The sequence below is a fragment of the Pezoporus flaviventris genome, unplaced genomic scaffold, assembly GCF_033815535.1.
Source record: "Pezoporus flaviventris isolate CSIRO_AGI_PZ_B2104156 unplaced genomic scaffold, CSIRO_AGI_Pfla_v1 ptg000121l, whole genome shotgun sequence".
In the NCBI taxonomy this organism is placed as follows: domain Eukaryota; kingdom Metazoa; phylum Chordata; class Aves; order Psittaciformes; family Psittacidae; genus Pezoporus; species Pezoporus flaviventris.
The window spans coordinates 1,235,264-1,254,053 of record NW_026892669.1 but is presented as its reverse complement, the minus strand read 5'-3'; the positions used below and the strand labels follow the sequence as shown (position 1 = coordinate 1,254,053).

Genomic DNA, 18,790 nt, shown 5'->3' with positions numbered 1-18,790 from the left:
ACTTGTTAAGAGATTTTTGACTCTGCCCAAAAGCTTTACAGAATCCTGACAGGTGCTCTCCAGCTTAGTAAGAAATCTACGAGATCGAACAAAAGTAGTTTTGTTTAACAGAGATATCGATGGAGCTACAAGACTAACACGTCCCAAGTAACATGGCCCACCAAGGGGATGCTTTGGGATACCTTGCCAGGTGCGATCCCCACAAATCAAAAAAACTCCCTTAGGCAAAGCTAACGACATGCTTGGAAAAAGTTCATACCGGCCAAACTCCTCTAGACCTACAGCTCCCCCACACCAGGTTCGGGCCTCAGAAGCATCCCGTATCCCATAAATATCTGATCCAGATATATTTGTCCACACATCAAGTGGATAACACAATATGCTGATACGAGAGCTTACACACCTTGTTTTAGTTGGGGTATCAATTATATTAGCGCTAAAGCCAAAGCACAAGCCATCTTTAGTTCCATTTATGGATCCTGCCAGCCGCACTTCCTGTGGATCCCACGGTAAAGTTTTATTCAAATGCTGAATCAAAATAATGGACATCCAAGCTAGTGTCCGGTTTGCAATATTACCAGGGATACAACCTCCACACCAAATCTGTTTGTCGGCCTGGCAGGCCGTCTGATTTCCGTGACACCAGCTATCAGACGCACTAGCCTTGTCTCCTTCCTGTTGCAATATGGTTCGGTTAGCTAATGAACTGTTACTTATATATCCTACAAATCTTTTGGGCTCCAAAAAGGGTATTCCAATTAGACAGGTGCTAAATGGATCAGACACGGCTGCTAAAGACACACAAAAACTAGAAGTGTTGGTTCTGTTCGCCCATGTTACCCATATGTTGTCTTGAGGCAATGCCATGCCTAAGAGTGGGTCTTCCAGACCTGCTGCTACAGCACTCATCCAAGCAGTTAAAGTGAGCAGCCTCGCCGATCTGGCTTGAGCCATCGGCTGGGTACCCATAGTGGTCCGGAATCTGTGGAAACACAAACATAGCCCCTTCCAGTCATTATGACTTCAACTGGGCCCTTCCATTCCCCTGTCTGCAGATCTCTATAAACCACTCTAGCACCATTCACCTTAATGCATCCTGCGGCTAAGGCATTGCTATGTACCACGATAGGTGGCTCTGTCCTATCCCCTGTCAACTGCAAAAAATTTAAAACATAGACAGCTTTTGCAATTTGTTCAGCTGGTGGGAGAGGTGCTCCCCCTTTTTGTTTTTGCAAAAGCTCCTTAAGAGTTGCATGAGCACGCTCCACGATAGCCTGATCAGTTGGAGAGTGAGGGATTCCTGTGACATGTCAAATACCCCATTGATTATAAAAAGTCTGATACTTACGGGAGACATATGCAGGCCCGTTATCTGTTTTAATTTGAAGAGGGACCCCTAAGGCTGCAACAGCAGAGTGCATGTGACAAATGACGTGACGAGGTGTTTCACCAGTTTGTACAGTAGCCCAAAGCGCTAGTGAAAAGGTATCAATAGAGACATGGACATATTTGAGTCTACCAAATTCAGGGACATGTGTAACATCCATTTGCCATAACTGAAGGGCCATAAGACCTCGAGGGTTTACCCCTAGGCCTACTCTGAGACCACTACGCTGACAAGTTGGACAAGACTGGACTATGCCCTGTGCATCTGTTACAGAAATGCCAAATTGTTGAACAAGCATTTTTGCAGATATTGATGAAAAAAATCATGGGAAAAACATGCTTGTTCAAATAAATTAGGTGTGGGCCCTGTCCATACAGGAGCAGTGACAAGGTTGTCGGCATGGTTATTTCCTATGCTGAGACCACCACAATTCTGGTGACTACGGATGTGTGTGATGAAATACGACTCGGTTCACTGATTAATGACCTGTAACAATTGTAGCAAGATTTTTTGTAAAATAGAATTGTTCAGTGTCTTAATCATTGACCGTTCAAGGTGTTGAACAACTCCCACAACATAAAGAGAATCTGATACAACATTAAGAGGTTCTGTTTGCCAGTTTAAAAAGACCCAGGACACAGCCTTCAGTTCCAAAGTCTGAAGGGAATCGCTAGGCTCTCCTTCAATGAATTGTTTTTTCCAGCCATTGTTAGTATGTCAGGTTGCAACAGCAGTTTTAGACTTCTTGCCTGCATCAGTAAAAACAGCGCAACCTTGTACAGGTCGCTCAGACCTTTTAGGACATTCCTCCCAGTGTTGTCCTGATAATAGCGGCAAGATTTTTGCTTTAGGGAAGACATTGGTCACCTTTCCTGCAAAATCTGTCATAGCAATTTGATATTCTGTGGAAAAATGTTCAAGCCACTCCAAATAATTAGAGACAACAGGTAAAATTATTTCACAGGGGTCATGACCTGAGATATTGATCGCTCTATTTCTCCCTTTCATGATTAATCGGGCAAATAACTCTGGTCTGGTAGTTACTGTCTTGTGAGGCTGATGTGACAAAAAGATCCACTCAAGGATTCGCAATGATTCAGCTTGAAATATAACTATTAAAGCCAAAGGGTGCTGTCTGTCCCCTCCAGAATTTATGATCATCAAGGTGACTTGCTGATCTGCTAAACACCTAGAGGCATAACCAGCAGCAATTTTTTGGGATATGCAACCCAATGCCTGACTTTGCTCACTGGTTAGATGTCGCTTGGTTTCTGCCTTGTGTTCTTGGCCTAATAGAGGCATCAATGGTGTAAGATTATCATTTGTGATACCACAGACATGTCGAACCCACTGAATATCTCCCATGAGTTTCTGTACATCAGTGAGTGTGTTAATTTTTGCAGAGATTGTTACCTTTTGGGGTTGAATACAGCTGCCAGAAATGACCCAACCCAAATAGTCCCGTGGGGTAACTTGCTGGATCTTTTCTGGGGCAATACATAACCCTTTGACAGATAAGGTGGTTTGCAGGTCATCCAGTAAGTCACCAGGAATACTCTTTCCTGCTATTAAGATATAATCCATATAATGATAAATGATCAACTCTCGATATCTTTGTCTGACCGGTTCCAATGTCCATGCAACATATGCCTGACAAATGGTAGGGGAATTTTTCATCCCTTGGGGTAACACTGTCCAATGATAGAGTTTTGCAGGAGCCTGCTTGTTCACGCTAGGTACTGTAAATGCAAATTTTTCACAATCCTCTGGATGCAGACAGATGGTGAAAAACAATCTTTCAAGTCGATAATTAATAATTCCCAATTCTCAGGGAGCATTGCAGGTGATGGTAGCCCTGGCTGCAACGCCCCCATTTCCTGCATGACAGCATTTATGGCTCGGAGATCGTGCAATAATCTCCATTTTCCTGACTTTTTTGGGATAGTGAAAATTGGAGTGTTCCATGGGCTTGTAGACGGCACAATATGTCCTGCCTGAAGCTGTTCCTGTATTAATTCTTCTATTACTTGCAACCTTTCTAGTTTAAGCTGCCACTGATCTACCTAAACTGGTTTTTCGGTCAGCCAAGTTAGTTTCAGTATAGGTGGCTGCTCTTCAGTGACTGCCCCTAAAAAGGTGAAGTAATCAATTTTGCATGGAACTGACTCAAGACATCCCTTCCTATCAGTGCTACAGGAAGGTGCAGCACATAAGGTTTGACAGTGGCAAGGGCTCCATCTGCAAAAGAATAATTGACTATTTCTTGACTCATAAAAGTCTGTTGACAGCCTCCCACTCCCATGACTCCAGTAGGAGCCTGTATCAATGGCCAAGAGGGAGGCCAAAGATGCATGGGAACAACAGTGACATCTGCTCCGGTATTTTAATAGTCTGCCCATTTTTGTGTGCTAGTATTACAACCTCAGTTGGCTTCCCTCTGGTAATATCCATAGCAAATAAAATGTTCGGTTGCCCTGTTGATCCAAAGCCTCCATGGCCTCTGTCCTGTGTCCCCCTCCTGGGTATCTTTGCTTCAAATGGAATTAGCTGAGCTATTTTCTCCCCTGCTGGTATTGAAATTGGTGGTGTTAATGTATAAACCATTATTTTAATATTACCTTGGAAATCCGCATCAATTAATCCTGGGACTACAAAGATACCCTGACGGGAGACAGAGGATTGCCCAATCAATAAGGCACTAAGTCCATGGCCCAACGGTCCCCATAATTGTGACACTGTCATATGCACTTGATAGTCACTCAACGTAACAGTTACTGCGGTTGCCACGTCCACTCCTGTAAGCGGCAAGGAGAAGCAGACAAGCCAACCCAATATGGGTGATAAGCAACTTCTCCTTTATTTGTGACGCAGTTCACATATATATAGGAGTGGTATTCAGCCACTCCTCCTTGGCACAACAGTATTGGTTAGCCCCACACAGCTTCCTCCACATTCTCCTCCCATGTCCGGTTTCCGGTTACCTGTGGGGGCCACCCCCTGCCTTGCTCGCACAGTCCTCCAGGGCTCTATGGTCCTGCTCTTAGAGTCATTCTGCAACACACTCCTGCACTGCTGATGGTTGCTGAGGCAATGCAGTCCAGGCACCCTTCATTTTGTGTCGGAGCGCGAGGGTAAGCGCTCGCCTTGCCGTTTTCCGTCCTTTTACACTCCTGTGTGTTGTGAGTTGGTTTATTACAGCGCACACACCATTTAGTACTACACTGATTAACTGGCTGTTGATCTAGACCGTTTCCGGATTGATTCCTATTTTGTGCCTTACATTGAAAACAAAGATGCCCTGATTTCCCACAGTTATAGCATTTTCGTTCTCTCTTTCCTTTTCCTTTTCCTTGTACAATCAGACGAACTGCAGCCCCTACAGCCTCCGCCATATAGGCTGCCTTTTGTTTATGACCCATTCACTCAACAGCTTCCAGCATCTGAGCTACCAAAGTACCTCTAGGCAATGTATTCAAAAGTTGTTTCACCTGATCATTAGACCCATCAAATGCAAGCATATCCAGTAATTTTGTCTTCATATCATCACTCATATCCGGGTTGCCTTGCAACGCACCAAATAACCGATCAATAAACTGTGGATAAGATTCTCCAGGTCCCTGTTTTAGAGACCAAAAACCAGGAGTTGTCTTGTCATTTGGAAGCGAAAGCCAGGCTCTCAGATCCAATTCTTGGGAGCGAGTCAAGACCTGAGCAGGAAGCCTCGCTTGATTTTGTGGATTGGTAAATTGGCCTCGACCCAAATACGCATCTACTGGCGTCCCAAACAGTGGGTCTCCTTGTTGGCGGGGCTGACTCGCTTCTTCCATACAAGCCAACTCCCATTTATTCAAAAACAAAAGTTGCAAGTTAGGGGGAAGCAATGTTTGAGCAATCATTTTGACATCATATGGGGTTAAGATATATGCAGAGAAAAAATGAGCAATAATCAATTGAGTATATGGCGCTTTTAACCCGTAGGTTGCTACTGCGTGACGGGCCTCCTTTACAATTTTTAAATCAAAGGCTTCCCAGTCCTTTCCCCCCTGCACGTTAGCAAAAACAGGGAAAAGAGAAGGACCTTCAGAAAACTCCCCAGTTATCACCGCATTCTCAATCACCCCTCGCCACTTCTGGGCTGGATTAACACCCCCCCTGTCCAAAGAAGAAGGTGGCACAGGTGGTGCAGCAGCCTCCTGGATCTCAAGAGCTTTGAGTTTTCTCAAAAGCTGCTGCAACTGGGCGTCTCTCAGGCCCGCAGACACCTGTTGATGGAGTGAACAAATGTATTCATCCTCTGAGCCGTCATTGGAGTCGGGAAGAGGAGGATACAGGTCTGGCTCTGCCTCAGGTGAGTCTGGATCTGGTTCCAGTTCAGACTCCGGGTTGTCCTCGCTTCCTGCACCAGCAACGTTCTGCGTATCTTTGGCATTCTGCATGCTCGTATCAGTTTTTTGTGGTTTTCGGGCTCGTTTGCCCTTTTTAGAAAAGTAAGTCACAGTCCTTTTCGGGACACTCTGCGGTACGACAGGAGGTGCAAAGGCCATTGCAGAGGCACCCTCTGGGACCGTAGCCATCAGCACAGATGCAACTGCAGTCCTTTCTGATTTTACATCTCTTAGAGTGTCTATGACTAACCTCCACAATGCGGAGTGCTTCTGAGCCTCTTTGGACCCTTTAATGATTTCGTTCCACAGCGTTTGACCAATCCGGTCCCATTCTGGAACCTCAAACGCATCTTGTAGTGAGGGCAGAAAACCACGATCGCGGGACCATTTTAACAGCCTCTGGAGGGCGGCACTATCATATTGCAAGCCTCTCTTAGAGAGAATGTGTTGGAGGAGCTTCACCACCGCCTGTTCCTCTTTGGATAGCGAGTGCCTCATCTCCTCCCCGGCTGCTCACCTGATCAGGGCGAGACTCCCGAAGTTCTGCAGATGACTGACTTCCAGCGCCGGGGCAGCACTGCTCTCGGCTGGCTCACCGCCCCCCCTTGTCCCCTTGGTCCTTCCACCTCGGCTCGGCAAGGTACCGATCGGAGGGTTCCTGTTCAGGCGCCACTTGTCGACGTGGGAGTCATGGACAACTCAGAGACGATCAATGTGATCAAGCGATTCCCATTTATTGAGCATCAGACATGATCTTTTATACACAAATCCACACATTGATTACATGCTGATTGGTTAACATGCCTTGCCAACAAGCTTCTGATTGGGTTTTACACAAAGTTGCTTAATACAAGTTACAACAGTTACCTATGTTTAGCACTAACCTCATGTCCTGGGTTCAGCAGTAGCAGTCATTTTTCTCCTTGGTAGCTGGTGCAGTGCAGTGTTTTGACTTTCGGCCTGGGAACAGAGCTGATAACAATGATGTTTTGGTTTGGCCAAGGACTTTGTGAGCCTCATGCTCTGCCAGGGAGGAGGGGAAGCCGGGAGGAAGCAGAGACAGGACACCTGACCCAAGCTAGCCAAAGAGGTATTCCATACCACAGCACGTCATGCCCAGGATGTAACTGGGAGTTAGCTGGAAGGGCTGGTAGACTGCGGGGTTGGAGGAGGTACCGGTCAGAGCTTGGTCGGGCGAGTTATCTGTTGGCTGGTGGTGAGATGTCATATTCTCTTCCCTTGTTATTTCCTTTATCATTATTATTATTGGTGGTAGCAGTAGTGATTTGTGTTATACCTTAGTTACTAAACTGTTCTTATCTCAACCCGTGGGAGTTGCATTCTTTTCGATTCTCCTCTTCGTCCCTCCGGGAGTAGGGGGAGGGAAAGAAGGGGGGGAGTGAGTGAACGAGTTACCTGACTGGGTTTAAACCACGACACCTCAACATCCATACACTGCAGTTTTACATCCTGTTTTTTTTCTTAACATCTGTTCTTAACATCGCTAACGTTGCAATTCCATCGCTAACGCTGCTATCTCTGGCTAACCTCCCCTCTGGCCTAGTATTTTTCCATTTATAGAGAAGCTCTACTTATGCTAACTGAAGCTCTACTTATGCTAAATGAAGCTCTACTTATGCTAACTGAGAAGCCTAACTCATGCTAACTGAATCCATAGAACACTCCCTGGCAGAGCATGAGACTCTGAAAGTCCTTGGTCAGAGTGAACATTACTTAGCAACAACTGAAAACCTCTGTGTTATCAGCGTTGTTCCAAGGCTGAAAGTCAAAAACACAGCACTGCACCAGCTACTAAGGAGAAAAATGACTGGTACTGCTGAACACAGGACAGTATCCACCCATTATTCCATACCATTCACGTCATGCTCAGATCCCACATTTTTTCAATATACCATCACTCTTGTCTCATATATATAAATATACATACACACACACACAAAGAGAGAGAGATATCATTCTTTAGTGCATGGAGCAATCCCTATAAAGCTGCTGAGTTCATCTGGTCCATGATGTCGGGCTCCATTTCCTGTAACAGTCTTTCAGAGCAGGAGAGGCTGTGTGCAGTGTTGGATCGTTGCCTGCTGATGATACAGGAGAACTCACCTGGTTTCATCAAAGTTCATTCTTAGTTGGCATGATGGTCTGAGGGAAGTCAGGGCCAGTCGCTGGTGACCTGAAGACATCTAGTTGGTGGGCTATAAAAGCGCTACATAGCAGGCAACAGCCTACAATAGAGTTCATTGGCTGTTTTCCCTGAAAATCAAATCCCCTTGAGGTACACATTGGACTTCCCCATCTTCCCACATTACCCACCAAGTATATCCCGGCCCCTGAGCCAAAGCAATCCCACAAGTGGGTTTGCCTTTACCTGAAGCAGGAATAACAGAGGCTGACTTCCCCAGCAAATTCTTTATGTGGACCACAGGTACTTTATCCCCTTCTACAGCATGGGAAAGTTCTGACTGGGATGGGCTAGCCCTGTTGGTAGATCCTCTGGGGTTGACCAACCAGGTGGCTTTCGATAAATGTGTATACCAATGTTTGAAAGTCCCGCCACCCATTGCTCTCAGTGTAGTTTTCAACAGCCCATTGTACCGTCTGATTTTCCCAGAGGCTGGTGCATGGTAGGGGATGTGATATACCCATTCAGTGCCATGCTCTTTGCCCCAAGTGTCTATAAAGCTGTTCAGAAATGAGTCCCATTGTCTGACTCAGTTCTCTCTGGGGTGCCGTGTTGCCACAAGATTTGTTTCTCAAGGCCCAGGATAGTGTTCCCGGCATTGGCAATATCAGCGGTGGCATCCCACTTGGCTGTCTTTGACTTCAGTTCATATTGAAGTTCTAGCATGTCCGGTATGGCAGCACTCAAGGATGGTGTGACTTCATTCAGGCCATGATAGTCTGCTGTTAGATCTTAGGATCCTCTGAGCGACCAGGCAAGGTGGACAGCTGCTCAATTTCCTCAGTCTCCAAAGCAGCAATACCAAACACTCATCGGTACCCTTTTGGATCCTTGAAGTGCTCTCTCCTGAGGTAGTCTATGCCAAGGATGCATGGAGCCTCTGGACCAGTCACAAAGGGGTGCTTTTGTCACTTCCTCCCAGTCAGGCTGATTTCAGGCTCCAGTACAGTCAACTCTTGGGGTCCTCCTGTCACTCCAGAAATATAGATGGGTTCCACCCCTTGACAGCTTGATGGCATCATGCTACACTGTGCACCAGTATCTACTAGAGCTTTATACTTCTTTGGGACTGATGTGCTTGGCCATCTGATCCACACAGTCCAGTAAATCCGATTGTCCCCTACCTCCACCTGGCTGGAGGCAGGGCCCCTCTAATAGTCATCACAACGTTGGACACTTAAGTCGTGTTGAAAGGGATTATTCTTCGTTATCACAGGAGCTGGAGTAAAATCAGCTCTTCCATTCCATCTGGGAAACTGCTCACCAGAGACTGAAGCCATAGCTCTCATGGGATGATCAGTCTTGTCCCTTGCTCCCCTCTTCAATTCACTCACCCTTTCCTCCATAGCTGAACTAGGTTTTCCATCCCACTTTGTCATGTCTTCTCCGTGATCCCGCAGGTAAAATCATAGGGTGTCCCTTGACATGTACCTATTATATCTTCCCTCTTGATCAACAAAGCACTTCCTGTTCATAGCTGAGTTGTAGGTCTGTACAAATGTGGAGCAGGATTTATCATTTCTTAATTTCTGGAATTCCCTGGTCAGTTTTTCCATAGCTGAAAGATGGAGCGGAAGAGTAGGCATGGTACTGGTCATCAGAGTTGGAGTAGCTACAGTGCTTGTTGTGGAGATTGAGGTGGCTCTTATGCTTGTTGCCAAGGGTTTGATTAGCCATAGTTCTTGCCACTGGTGTTTCAGTAACTATAGTGCGTGTCACAGGGGTTGAAGTATCCGCAATCCTTGTCACTGGAGTCTGAGTCTCTCTTTTTCTCCTTCAAGCCACAGTGCTTCTTATTCGGGTTGGAGTAGCCACATGTAGCTGTTTAAGCCTAAGCAAGATATGAACCATATTTAACAACATACTGATTCACAGCAATAGAATAGATAGAATAGTTGGGGTTGGAAAGGACCTTAAGATCATCTAGTTCCAACCCCCTCTGCCATGGACAGGGACACCTCACACTAAACCATCTCACCCAAGGCTTCGTCCAATCTGGCCTTAAACACTGCCAGGGATGGAGCATTCACAACTTCCCTGGGCAACCCATTCCAGTGCCTCACCACCCTTACAGTAAAGAACTTCCTCCTTATATCCAATCAAAAGTTCCAATAGTTTAAATAAATAAAGAATAACAATAAATAACAATAGATAACAATAAATAAATAGGGCCAGGCTGGTTTCAGCATCCCAAGACTATTCAAAATTTTTAAAATTCTGAAATGCTGCTGTAAATATTCTGGTGGGGGAGATGTGGGGGTATATCCTTGGTTCAGCTGTAACAGTTCTTTTTCTCCTTCTTAGTAGCTGGTGCAGTGCTGTGTTTTTGGCTTTCAACCTGGGGACAATGCTGATTGATAACACAACGATTGTTTTAGTTGTTGCTAAGTAATGCTTACCCCAATAAAGGACTTTTCATTCTCATTCTCTGCCAGTGAGGAGGGGCACAGCAAGCCAGGAAGAAGCAGAGACAGGACACGTGACCTAAACTAGCCAAACGGGTATTCCATGTCACAGCATGTCATGGCCAGTATAGAACTGGAGGGAGTTACCCAGAAGGCCCAGATTGGTGCTCGTGTTGGTCTGGGTATCTGTCAGCGGGCGGTGAGCAATTATATTGTGCATCACTTGTGTTTGTTTTCTTTTCCTTTTCCCCTTTTAATTTCATATTCTTTCCCATTGTTATTTCCCTTATCATTATTATTATTTGTTATGGTGGTAGTAGTTTTGTATTATACCTTAGTTATTGGACTATTCTTATCTCAACCCGTGTGATTTATGTTCTTTTGATTCTTCTCCTCATCCCTCCGGGAGGGGGGGTAAGGGAAGAAGAGGGTGAGTGAGCGAGCAGCTGCACGGTTCTGAGTTGCTGGCTGGGCTTAAACCACAACAGGGGATGGCTCTACATTGGTTGGCTCTCTGAGGAGAAAAGGCAGAAGGTATGAATATTAGCAGTTCCCATTAGATGGCTCCCAAAATATAGGGGTAATGGCAATGCTGAGAAAACATACCAAATCAGTTTCGTGACCAGTAATTCTATTGTATCACAAGCAACTATTATAAAGTACAACAAAATGAGAACATCAGCCCAGGCCCCAAAGGCAATAAATACCAAAATAGGGAATGCTGGCTGCAATCAAGATGTAACATAATGCCACTCTGAAACCAAGCACAGCAACTCTGAGAGAAAATGAATCAACATCGTGACTCATGACTATTAAACCAAAACAATGAATGCTTATAACAAATTTTTTTTGACACTCTCTGGTCAAATCTGTCATTATCTCAACCCTTTGTGCCCCACATTGAGTGCCAAGAAGGACTGTCATGGTTTAAACTCAACACCATGCATCCACTCGCTCACTCCCCACCTTCATCCCCCCTGCTCCCAGTAGGATGGGGAGGAGAATAGAAAGAATGTAAAACCTGCAGGTTGAGATAAGAACAGTTTAATAACTAAAATAAAGTACAAACAATACCAACAATAGCAATACTTATAATAATAGGGAACAACAAAAAAGGGAGAAATGAAAATTCAGAAAACACAAGTGATGCACAATCCAATTGCTCACCACCACTGACCAATAGCCAGCCCAACCCAAGCAGTGATCTGCCCTGCTAGGTAGCTCCCCCCCCGTTTATATACTGGGAATGACATGCTGTGGTATAGAAAACATATTTGGCTATATTGGGTCAGGTGTCCTGTCTCTGCTTCCTCCCGGCTTCCTGTTATCCTCCTCACTGAAAGAGCATAAGAGACTGAAAAGTCCTTGATCAGGGTAAGCGTTACTAAAACATCAATGTGTTATCAGCATTGTTCTCAGACTACAGCCAAAACACAGCACTGTACCAGCTACTGGGAAGAAAAGTACCTCTATCCCAGACAAAACCAGGAAAAGGGGGAAGCAAAAGTGAGGCGAATCAGGATGCAAAGGAATGGTTTAGATCAGGGTCAAAGACATTGTCATAATTTCTGTCTGTTGCAGAAAAAATTAAGTCCTGTGCCAAGCCATTATCCATCATAATTGAGAAGTAATGGCAGTCTGGTGAGGTTTCTCCTGACTGGAAAAGGGGAAATATAACCCCCAGTTTTATAAAAGGAAGACACATGGAAGGGTAAAGCCTGGCACAAGTAATCCAGGAGGTTCCTCGATTGTGTGGAAGACAACTTCTGTTTGCAAGTAATAGAGAAGCTGACAAGGAGAGGTGCCATGCTTGACCTCGTGCTCACCAACAGGGAGGGGCTGGTTGGAAACGTGAAGCTCCAAGGCAGCCTTAGCTGTAGTGACCATGACATGGTTGAGTTTGAGAAGGACAGTTTGCAAGGATGGGCAGCCTGGGAAGATTACAGGGATAAACACTAAACCAGCAAATACTGGCTGCAAGTAAGGTATGACATGATGAAACTCTGAGACCAAGCGCAACAACTAAAAGAGCAAATAAATCTCAAATAACAGGGTTAAAGGGCAAACAGTGATGGGAGACATTACTGTGGGGATCTGTTACAGACTGCCAGATCAAGAAGAATCTGCGGATGAAGCACTCTACAGACAGATAGGAACAGCTTCAGGTTCACAGGCCCTTGTTCTCATGGGGGACTTCAACCACCCTGACATCTGTTGGAAGGAGGGTACGGCCCGGCACAAGCAATCCAGGAGGGTCCTTGATTGTGTGGAAGGCAACTTCCTTCTGCAACTAATAGAGGAGCCGACAAGGAGAGGTGCCATGATTGACCTCGTGCTCACCAACAGGGAAGGGCTCGTTGGAAATGTGACGCTCCAGGGCAGCCTTGGATGCAGTGATCATGAGATCCTCAGGACAGTGAGAAGAGTGTGCAGCAAGCTCACTGCCCTGGACTACAAGAGAGCAGACTTTGGCCTCTTCAGGAACCTGCTTAGTAAGGTTCTACGTGATAAAGCCCTAGAGGGCAGGGGGGCCCAAGGCTGTTGGTTGATATTCAAGGATCACCTGCTACAAGCTCAGGAGTGTTGTACCCTGACTAGAAGGAAGTGCAGCCTGAGGGCCAGGAGACCTCCATGGATGGATGAGGAGCTGCAAAAAAAGAAAAAAGAAAACTTGAGAGGGAAAAAAGAAGCTTATATAAGGCGGAAACGAGGACAGGCAGCCTGAAAAGAATACAGGGACAGTGTTTGTGAAGCTAGGGACCAGGTCAGGAAAGCTATGACCCAGTCAGAATTGAGTATGTCAAGTGATGTGCAAGATAACAGGAAGGGCTTCTATAGGTATGTAGCAAAAAAAAAAAAAGACAGACTAGGGTTTATGTGGGCTCTCTCTAGAAGGAAATGGGAGAAAAGGCTATCCTCGATTTGAAGAAGGCTGAGGGTCTTAATGACTTTGCCTCAGTCTTCAATGGCAAAGGCTCTGAGCACACCACCCAAGTCTTGGAAGGCAGATACAGGGACTGTGAGAATGAAGTCCTTGCACCCACTGCAGGAGAGGAACTGGTTCGAGGCCATCTTAAAAATCTGAATGTGCACAAGTCCATGGGGTCCTGATGAGATCCATCCGCGGGTCCTGAAGGAGCTGGCAAATGAAGCTGATGAGCTGACAAATGAAGCTGATAAGCTTCATATCATCTATCATAATTGAAAAATCCTGGCCATAAGGTGAAGTTCCTGATGACTGGAAAAAGGGAAATATAACCCCCATTTTCAAGACGGGGAAAATGGATGACCCAGGGAACTACAGACCAGTCAGTCTCACCTCTGTGCCTGGCAAAATCTTGGAGCAGATTCTCCTGGAAGACATGCTAAGGCACATGAAAAACAACAAGGGGCTTGGTGACAGCCAGCATGGCTTCACTAAGGGGAAATCCTGCCTGACCAATTTGGTGGCGTTCTATGATGGGGCTACAGAACAGATGGACAAGGGTAGAGCAGTTGACATCATCTTCACGGACCTATGCAAAGCATTTGACACTGTCTGGCATGACGTCCTTGTCTCAAAATTGGAGAGACATCAATTTGATGGATGGACCACTCGGTGGATAAAGAACTGGCTGGATGGCTGCACGCAATTATTTGTGGTCAATGGTTCAATGTCCGTTTGGAGACCAGTAACAAGTGGTGTCCCTCAGAGATCAGTGTTGGGACCAGTCTTGTTCAACATCTTTTTTGGTGACATGGACAGTGGGATTGAGTGCGCCCTCAGCAAGTTTGCCGATGACACCAAACTGTGCGGTTCGGTTGATGCGCTGGAGGGAAGGAATGCCATCCAGAGGAAACCTGACAGGCTTGTGAAGTGAGCTGATGACAGCCTTATGAAGTTTAACCATGACAAGTGCAAGGTCCTATACCTGGGTCGGAGCAATCCCAGGCACAGCTTCAAGTTGGGTGGAGAAGAGATTCAGAGCAGCCCTGCGGAGAAGGACTTGGGGGTGTTGGTTGATGAGAAAATGAACGTGAGCCGGCAGTGTGCTCTTGCAGCCCAGAAAGCCAACTGTATCCTGGGCTGCATCAAAAGGAGGGTGACCAGCAGGTCGAAGGAGGTGATCCTGCCCCTCTACTCTGATCTTGTGAGACCTCACTTGGAGTACGGTGTGTGGTTCTGGTGTCCTCAACATAAGGACATGGAGCTGATATAGCAAGTCCTGGAGCCCCTCCCATATGAAGATAGGCTGAGAAAGTTGGGGCTGTTCAGCCTGGAGAAGAGAAGGCTGTGTGGAGACCTCATAGCAGCCTTCCAGTATCTGAAGGGGGCCTACAGGGATGCTGGGGAGGGGCTCTTCATTAGGGACTGTAGTGACAGGACAAGGGGTAACAGGCTCAAACTTAAACAGGGGAAGTTTAGATTGGATATAAGGAGGAAGTTCTTTACTGTGAGGGTGGTGAGGCACTGGAATGGGTTGGCCAAGGAAGTTGTAAATGCTCCATCCCTGGCAGTGTTGAAGGCCAGGTTGGATAGAGCCGTGGGTGAGATGGTTTAGTGTGTGGTGTCTCTGCCCTTGGCAGGGGGGGTGGAACTAGATGATCTTAAGGTCCTTTCCAACCCTAACTATTCTATGATTCTATTCTATGATTAAGACAATGCACATGTGGCTATCAGAAAATTGAACATTAACCCTTCTGAATCATAGTCCCTTAAGCGGGTTATAACCATGGGGCATGTTTGTTGGCTTGTTATGGAATATCATGGATGGTCTGGCAGTATGCATCAACTGCAGATTGTGCTGGGTCTTCCTACCTGGTCTTGTTTTCAGACCTTTGCTTCAGCCAGAAGGTTTTCCTCATGTCCTCATTGAACGTTATGCTGTGGTGACTTGCCAGAAAGGTGTATAAATGCATGGCTGTTCTGGCACTGCTCTCCTTAATCCTGTCTCTGCTGCCATGGCCCAGAGAAGGCAAAAGCAAAGAACAGAGACCCTGACGCTCTGTTACAGCATTACAAAGCCCTAAAATCTGCAGAGCTGCTGGGGACTCTCCTAACTGCAGATTGCTTTCAATAAAGCAAATTGTTCCTTGTTACAGTCTTTGCACCAAACAGATGATCTTCTTAACCCCTATTTTCAGTTGAAAGTCATACAGGGGGAGGAGTGCCATGGAGTATGAAAGGCTGCACTGCTGTCCATCTAAATCACCATGCAAATAGTATAGTTTCCTTATATTGATGCCTCCACAGAGGAATTTGCATTTGATGCTTCCTAAAGCCAAACTGGCTTTTTGTTAGGATTTTATACAATTTTCACCACTAAATTGCCTGAGTTTAAGCAAATCCTTTCCTTTTATCAGTTGTTAATTTTGCCCTTTAATGTGAGCTGATTTTGGACTCCAGGGTCTGAGCACTCAACTATCTCTGCAGTCAGTCTGCAAACTCACTAATTCCACATGTCTGTGTGAGAGGGAGCATCCTCCTATTGTTGAGAAAGGTCTCTAGATAGGATGATCTAGTCCTTTTTTCTGGTTGTTGTATAATAATGTTTAGCTGAAAGAAGCCTGATGTCCAGGCAACCATCCCAGAGGCTCATTTGATGTCTTAGCAGACATATCTTGAAACCAACCCTTGGAAGGGTCACTAGATCATATAGAATCATAGAATAATTAGGGTTGGAAAGGACCTTAAGAACATCAAGTTCCAACCCTTTTTCCTAGCAGCACCAGTAGAGATATTCTTTAGCAGTGCATCAGCCGGCTGTTTCTGGCTCGAGTGCGTTTCCTTATTAGCCCCCCACAGGACAGCAAAGTGGTTCTGCATAGGGACAACAGATTTAGAAGGAAACCCCTTGCTTGGCTGTCCTTTTCCTTCTTTTTTTTGATTTTTTTTTTTTTTTTTGTCACTAATTCCCAGCTTCCCAGGTTAACGGCCTCCTTCTTTCCTTCATGAGGTAGAGGTGAAGATTGAGGCCCCTGAACAGTTTGGGCCTGGAGCAAGCTCTCAGCTTCCCTGACATCTCGCAGTCTATTAACAGCATCCCGCAGCTCAGCCCCTGCTGCAGGAGGACCTCCCCCAGGAAGCACCGAGTGCAGCCCTGCCCATTGTGCACCATTCCCTCACAAGACCAGTGCAGGCAGTCTCTACACCCCGAGCTTTGCACTGCAGCCTCCCCTCTCATATCTGACATTGCTGCATGTTTATCCCCAACACGTACACTTGGCCACTGTGTCTGCTATCCTGTTCTGGCTGTCTTGCCTGCAGATACCTTGCAACTCCAAAAGCAGGCGGCCAAGCCTGCTGCACAGACTTTGAAAAGGACTTCAGGACACTGTGCTCCCCGATGGACAGGATGGACTCAGCTACTTTTGGTTTGGCTCTGTCTCCTTTCTCAAAAGGAGGAACCTGCTCTGCTCAGCTGTGTGGTGGCTGCCACGTTGGTCTGCTATCCTGAGCAGAATCCTTTCCTCTCCATCCAGAGTCTGTCCTCGGGCTGGCCTGGAAGCTGTACAATGGCATACAGGAGGCTTGAAAAGTACAGCACCCTGTATGTGACTCAACAGAAACATGGAGATACTTTTGAAGAAAGGAAGCACCCAGCTGGGCACCACATGGAATGACAGAAAAAGGAAAACAATCAGTAACTAGAATGGTTGTCAAGTGCTGTCTTAGCCTAGGGCAGATCCCAGTTGTCCAAGTTAATCTATGTCAGTCCAGTGCTAATACCAGCAAGGAGCAAAGCTCACTTTCAGATGCACACACCAAAAACACTGTGTCCCTGAGCTGGCACTGCAGCCAAATACTACTGCAGAGAGTCTGCTGGACTGTTAGAGCACAGAAATGAGATCTAGAGTCCCTTTCTGCTGTTGGCACATACTACGTGTTTGCTGTAACCTCAGACAAGTCACATCCCCTCTTGATGTCCATTCCCTTCTGCAGCACAGGGGAGAAAGCTGTCTTCCCAAGATGCTACCACCACCCTGCATGGATGTTGCCAAGTGTGTGGTGGACACCATTGATAGGATAGCTCTGCAAGGAAGATGCAAGAAGCATGCTATAGAAGTTTTATGTGTATTTTCAAAGTATACAAAGAACAGCATCACAATTCTTCTTTCCCTCTGTTTTCCATCTTCTGATGTTGTTTGCATGTGCCAGAAGGCTTCAGGGTGGAGGTTAGTAGAGATTAAACAGCCTTGGGGCAGATGTTTGTCAAGGTTGTCTTTCCCAGTTATTTGGCAGCTGGCTCTTGCATAACTAGCTTCTCAATCTTCATGCTGCCACAGAGAATGTGTAAGAAGGTTTAGTGGCCCAACAGCACCATCCCCTGCTAGTGGAGTTAAGGAACCTAAGAGTGCAACTGGGATAGCGAGTGCTAATGGGAGGGAAGAGAGCATTGAAAGGCTCCTCTGGGATATTCCCATGGCAGTTTCGTGCTCTTACTTTTAGCATCCATGTAAAGATCTGAGGGTATAAACTGGCACTTTTGCCTAGGCTCTTCCTTTACCATTCTCCCTTAAAACTCACACAAAGTATGGCCACTCTTACCTAGAATGAATCAGGCTTTGTCACCAGGCTGCATATGCCACTGTAAATATACCCTGGCTTTGACCTCTATCACCCTTCAGAGCTGACTCTTCACATCACTCTCCTATTTCTACTTCTCATGTCTCAAAAGAAACATCTGCATACATGTACAGTGCCACAGGACTCATGCGAAGGGTTAACCAATGTATGGGGGGTAGGTCAAGCTGCTTGCTTAAGTGTTACTGCTTGCTTATGCTTATCATACTTACAATGTACAAGGGGGTAGATCAAGCCACTTGCTTAACAATGTTACTACTCGTTCATGCTTATCGTACTCACCATATATGCTAGAACAAGATATAAGGACGCGGCTATTGTTAAGAGGTAGGGACTGTGACTTGATTCCCGTCCTTTGGACGCCTAAGCTGGCTGAAATTGGCTCTGCGCTTTGGACAATGACCAAGCCTCCAGGGAGCATACGTAACAACTAGAGGTGAAAAGTTCAGGCTCGAGGAAGACTCGTTTACTTCATCTTGAGACCCTCACCCACGACCACTAGGAGGCACTAGTGTGGGGATAGGACATGAATATGTATAGGCGTGTTGTGCAACCTCATGCATATGTATAACTTTAGTGGATAAATGCAAAGGGGAAACGAGGCTGAGGTGAGCATGCCTTTGGAGGAGCTATCCCCCTTGTGCCTCAGCGCTGAATAAAGCATACCTACTTTACAACTTTAACGAGTTGTGGAGTCTATCCGCGCATCAGGTCAAGCTGGACAACGTTGAGCCTAAGGGGAAGGCATGGAAAAATGTTCATTTTAAGGTGCTTTTCATCTCGTAGGAGAACATGGCACCCTTGTCACTTCCTTTCATGGTTTTCCTGTGTGAGGGATTACTCCAA

The 18,790-nt window shown here is 46.1% G+C and overlaps 1 long non-coding RNA gene across 1 annotated transcript in view; it reads left to right on the top strand.

Annotated features, from left to right (window-relative positions):
- LOC133282383 (uncharacterized) overlaps window positions 1–18,065 on the top strand; it is a 32,752-nt gene extending 14,687 nt beyond the window's left edge. Inside the window, exon 4 of the long non-coding RNA XR_009747636.1 lies at window positions 16,628–18,065. This is a non-coding gene — a long non-coding RNA (uncharacterized LOC133282383). The remainder of the gene's footprint in view (window positions 1–16,627) is intronic.
- Window positions 18,066–18,790: the final 725 nt, after the last annotated feature.